This window comes from Saimiri boliviensis, chromosome 1 (assembly GCF_048565385.1).
Source record: "Saimiri boliviensis isolate mSaiBol1 chromosome 1, mSaiBol1.pri, whole genome shotgun sequence".
NCBI lineage: Eukaryota > Metazoa > Chordata > Mammalia > Primates > Cebidae > Saimiri > Saimiri boliviensis.
In genome coordinates this window covers 296,212,610-296,217,821 of record NC_133449.1, presented here as the reverse complement: position 1 = coordinate 296,217,821, position 5,212 = coordinate 296,212,610, and the positions used below count along the sequence as shown (strand labels likewise).

The 5,212-nt window shown below is 38.1% G+C and overlaps 1 long non-coding RNA gene across 1 annotated transcript; it reads left to right on the top strand.

Annotated features, from left to right (window-relative positions):
- Nucleotides 1-2,408: 2,408 nt before the first annotated feature.
- Nucleotides 2,409-4,325, top strand: LOC141583555 (uncharacterized). The gene is made up of 2 exons (XR_012516209.1): nt 2,409-2,541; nt 4,097-4,325. It is a non-coding gene; the product is annotated as an uncharacterized LOC141583555 (long non-coding RNA).
- Nucleotides 4,326-5,212: the final 887 nt, after the last annotated feature.

The window sequence follows — 5,212 nt, the reverse complement described above, 5'->3', positions numbered from 1 at the left end:
CACACACATCAAAACAAGAAAAACAAAGCATGGAGGAACTTTACTCAAAGAAGCCAATCTGAAAAGGCTGCATACTATATGGTTCCCAATCTATGATATTCTGTAAACTACAAAATTATGGAGACATTAAAAATTTCATTGGTTACGCCAGGCAAGGTGGTTCCTCCTTGTAATCCCAGCACTTTGGGAGGCTGAGGCGGGTGGATCACGAGGTTGAGAGTTCGAGACCATCCTGGTCGACATGGTGAAACCCCGTCTCTACTAAAAATACAGAAAATTAGCTGGGCATGGTGGCACGTGCCTGTAATCCCAGCTACTCAGGAGGCTGAGGCAGGAGAATTGCCTGAACCCAGGAGGCGGAGGTTGCGGTGAGCCGAGATTGCGCCATTGCACTCCAGCCTGGGTAACAAGAGCGAAACTCCGTCTCAAAAAAAAAAAAAAAAAAAAAAAAAAATTCATTGCTTAGGCCAGGCAAGGTGGCTCCCGCTTGTAATCCCAGCATTTGGGGAGGCCAAGGCAGGCAGATCGGTTCAGGTCAGGAGTTTGAGACCAGCCTGGCTAACATGGTGGAACCCTGTCCCTACTAAAAATACAAAATGTAGCTAGGTGTGATGGCAGGTGCCTGCAATTTCAGCTACTGAGAAGGCTGAGATAGGAGTATCACTTGAGCCATAGAGGTGGAGATTGTGGTGAGCTGACACTGTGCCACTGCACTCCAGCCTGAGTAACACAGTGAGACTTCATCTCAAAAAAAAAAAAATAGTAAGAAGAAAAAAAAAAAGTGGTTGCTAGGAGTCAGGGAGAGGAAAAATAAAAAGGGAACAGATGATTTTTAAGGCAGTGAAATGATTCTATATGATACGGTAATAGTGGATCCATGTCATTATACATTTGTTCAAAGCCATAGAGTGTACAACATCAAGAGTGAACCCTAACATGAATTATGGATGTTGGTGATCATGATGTGTCAGCATAGGTTAATTGAGTTTGACAAATTTATCACTGTGGTGGGAAGGTTGATAATGGGGCAAGCTGTGTGTGTGTGGAGCGAGTTGGAACTATATGGGAACTCTCTGTGCTGTCCACTCAATTTTGTTGTGAACCTAAAACTGCTCTAAAAATTAAAATCTTTTAAAAAATATATAAATAAGATAATAATACCAGTAGTAATAGTAGATACTAGTCAATGAGGACTTGCTATTTGTTCAGGACTATGTGTAATCCTTACCTGTGTGATCTTGGTCAAGTCATTTAATCTCCTGGTACCTTAGCTTGTCCTTCTGTAATATGGGGTGATAATGAGTGTACTTACTTCATTGGGTCGTTCTGAAGGTTCAAGCAAGTGATATCTTTGCTGTTGTTGTTTTCAGAAACAGTTTCACTGTATCACCAAGGCTGGAATGTAGTGGCTTGATCTTGGCTCACTGCAACCTCTGCCTCCCAGGTACAAGGGATTCTCCTGCCTCAGCCTCCCAAGTAGCTGGTACTACAGGTGTGCATAACCATGCCTAGCTGATTTTTGTTTTTTGTCTTTTTTTAGTAGAGACAGGGTTTTGCCATGTTGGCCAGGCTGGCTTTGAATTCCTGACTTCAAGTGACCCACCTGCCTCTGCCTACCAAAGTGCTGGGATTGCAGGCGTGAGCCACCACACCTGGCCCAAGTAAGTAATATCTATTATGTCCTTAGCATTATGTCTGGACCACAGTAAAAGTCCAGAAAATGTAGTTATTACTATTATTTTTTATGGAAAAAAGACAACCTCACAGGTAAAAGAGCAAGGCACAAATGGAGCAAAAGCAGCCATGGCAGAAGATGAGATCTAGAGAGGAAGGCATGGTGGAAGGACATCTATCCGCTAACGGTAACGGAAACAGAATTAAAGCAACAGAGACGTGTTTTCATACATCTAATTGATACAGAAAGGACCTGACTGACTTGATCCAATGTGGCTAGGGTGTGCGACTATGGGGACGACCCTGAATGCTGGTGGGAGGGTACATTGATAAATTATTTAGAGGACATTCTGGTATTAACAGTTCTCATCTGGAAGATGTTCATGCATGTCATATGTGTGGGGTTCTGTGGCTGATGATATTAAGTTGTTGGATATTTAATAAGCTCCTCTCCACAGAGGAGCCCTGATCATCTGCCATGCATGCAGGGGTACACAAATCAGGGTAGCCAGAGAGCTAAGAGAAATATATATACTAGAATTCCTAAGGCTTAGCTTTTTCTTTGCTGCCTTTTAAGCTTTGTTTTTTTGGAAAAGGTAAAATATTTCTTACTATTTCATTAACAGGAGTGATTTTTCTCTTCCTTCTCTACAGTTTTGGGTCTCATCAGGACGTTTCTCTATAACAATAGAAAATGATTTAACTGATCACCCTTGCTCTTGCTTCTTATTATTTTCAGCTTCCTATTGCAGAAGCGTGTTGGGCAGTGGCCATGGAGCACTTCCCTCTGGACCCACAAGCTCCGCATGTGCCTGCTCCCTTCAGCTTGAGAACACTAAGACCTGGCCCACTGGCTACCAGTTGAATGTAAATCAATGAGGCTGTATGAGGAAAATATGCCTGGGCTTAATTTTGATGAAGGCAACATTTAAATATTCAAGAGTCCATATTACAAGTCCATCTCTCTGTGTGATGACCCCAGCCTCTGCTCACCCTCCCTGACTTTAAAGCAGGAGGCATGTGGCTGATTCATAGGAAGAAAACAAACAATTATAAGACCACCTAGGGGGCACATAGCAGGTGCTTAGCACACAAAAGACACAAGATCCTGAGCTGTTGAGCCCACATGGCTCCAGTGGCTCACAACCTCTCATTCGGGCTGCAGTCCTGAACAGAAGACACCAAGTTAGGTAGACTTCACTTTCAAAACATTAGTCAAGGTGTCTCTAAATGTACATGCATATATATATATATATATATATATATATATATATATGCACACACACACACACACACACACACATATATATATATATATATATATATATATATATATACACATATATATTGTGTATGTGTTTGCATAGAAAGGCATTTGTAAGAAAGACACTGTATCATCAAATTGTTACCAGTGGTTATATCTGTGTATTGAGATATAGATACATTTTAATTATTTTCTTCCAAGTTTTCTACAATGAATCCATAGCCAAAATCTGTAGTAACAGATTCAGATAATTTCTTCCTAGAATTATCAAGAAGAAATAAGTCTTTCCTATGCTGTTCAGAATAACAACGACAAAGTGACTGTCAGTATGCAGAATAGAGCTTCGTTTTGGTCAATCTGGTAGCCTTTCTGAACACTTGCTGTCACCAAGGAGCTCTGTGATCAGTTCTGGTGAATGAGTGCATTTGTCTTTCTGAACATTCATGGAATGACATTCAAAGTGACAGGCATGGTATCAATCTTAATAATCACATTCTTTATAAATTCCATCTAAGCAATGACTGAATTATCATAACCATTGTTCTGTTAAAACGTAGTATTTTTAAACAAAGTCAGGGTTTTCCTTAAGTCCTTCTCAGTTTAAGATGAAATTTGGTTAAGAATGCAATTAAATTTCAGCATTTGAGTTCCAGTTCATTCACAAGTTATAATTTGACCAGGCTAAAATTTTTCTTTGCTGAGTAGATTCTTTTTTACAATTATACTGTGGAATCAATACAATAGTTTAATGAAATTCAAAGAGTAAATGTTTGAGATACTTAGACTAAACCATTCAAAGTAATTTACAAGGTAGTCAAATACTGCAAGTATTCATGAGTATCTAGTTTGTATACATATATATTTGTAATTTGGATTAGATATTAGCTCTAATAGTTTTCTAGAATCATAAACTATTAAAATTAGAAGAGTCTTTAAAAATATAGTTTGTCACTCAGAGACATTTTTATTGGATTTACTTAAGGTACAAATGTAATGGTAAGCATTCACATCTGTTGGATAATTAGATACTTCATTGTCATGTATATTGTATTTTGTCATGACAGTTATATTATTTAGTAAGCAGAGACAGGAACTTAAAATGGAGATTGTAACCATACAGCAATATATTGACATTAATAGCCTCTCTCTGATTTCCAGCACTGGCTCTTGGCATATGCTCGTTTGGAACGGGAGGGATAGGGATTTGGCCCCTGAAGATGTGAGGAGGCAACGTGAAGAAAGCAGGCCTTTCCGGGAGACAGTCTGATTCCAGTGACATCATTGTGACAAATTATTCTTTTCCCAGAATAGATGAAGTGGAAGGAAGGAGGCATTCTTCCTTATTATTTGTTTTGTGAAAAATAAAAAAAGGTCTGTTTGAAGCAAAGTTTCTCCTGAATCTCTTTGTAGTTTTCTTCTCTTCAGTGCCAAATCTGACATCCTTTTATGGAATCGTATGCCAAATTTGTTTCTTTTCCTTCTCTAATATATCTTTCAGTTTCATCCTTTTAAAAAGAAAAAAATGCAAAGACTCACCCTGAAAGCTTCCAAGCTATGCAGAAAGCCTTATGGGACTGTTTATCAAAGTATGTGGAAGGTTTTCAGGGGCATACTTCTCTAAGCCTCCAGCTAAAGGATGGAAATACCATATTTATTATTCTGATTACGTGGAGGTGAGACGAAAGCTTGAAAACAAATGCTTATATTCAATGTGTGTGATAAAAAAGAAAACTTTTTTAAAAAAGAGATTATTAAAATTCAGAGACACCAGATGCCTCTAGCAAGTTTCATCAGGGGAATTCTTGTGAAGGGCTTTCATTTTCAGAGTTTTAAATAACTGGGATTTCTATGTACTACTTTAGTAGAAAAATATAAATTTTCTATTTCTCAATAGGAAATGAGGTTATTTATAAAGATATCTATCTATATAATCTCTATATACACGCACACACAAATTGGGAAATATATATTCATTAGTTTCAATATTCTGTTCCAGAAATTTTGAAATTGCTGCTAACCATTCATTCTCAGTAATACTTTCTCTGTAAACAGGAAGAGAATAGATTTCATTTCTTTTCTTATTATCAAGCTCCAAGGAAATAAAACAGTATTTTCTCCAACAGAAATGTGATCCACCCAATCTGAGATCTTGATACTCTTCATCACAAAAGTCCCTAAGGAAGCACTCTGTGTGTTATATAAAGAATAAATGCATACATATTAAGATTTGGGAAGAATGGTATGCTAATGGTTATGTTATAGTGAACCCCAAGT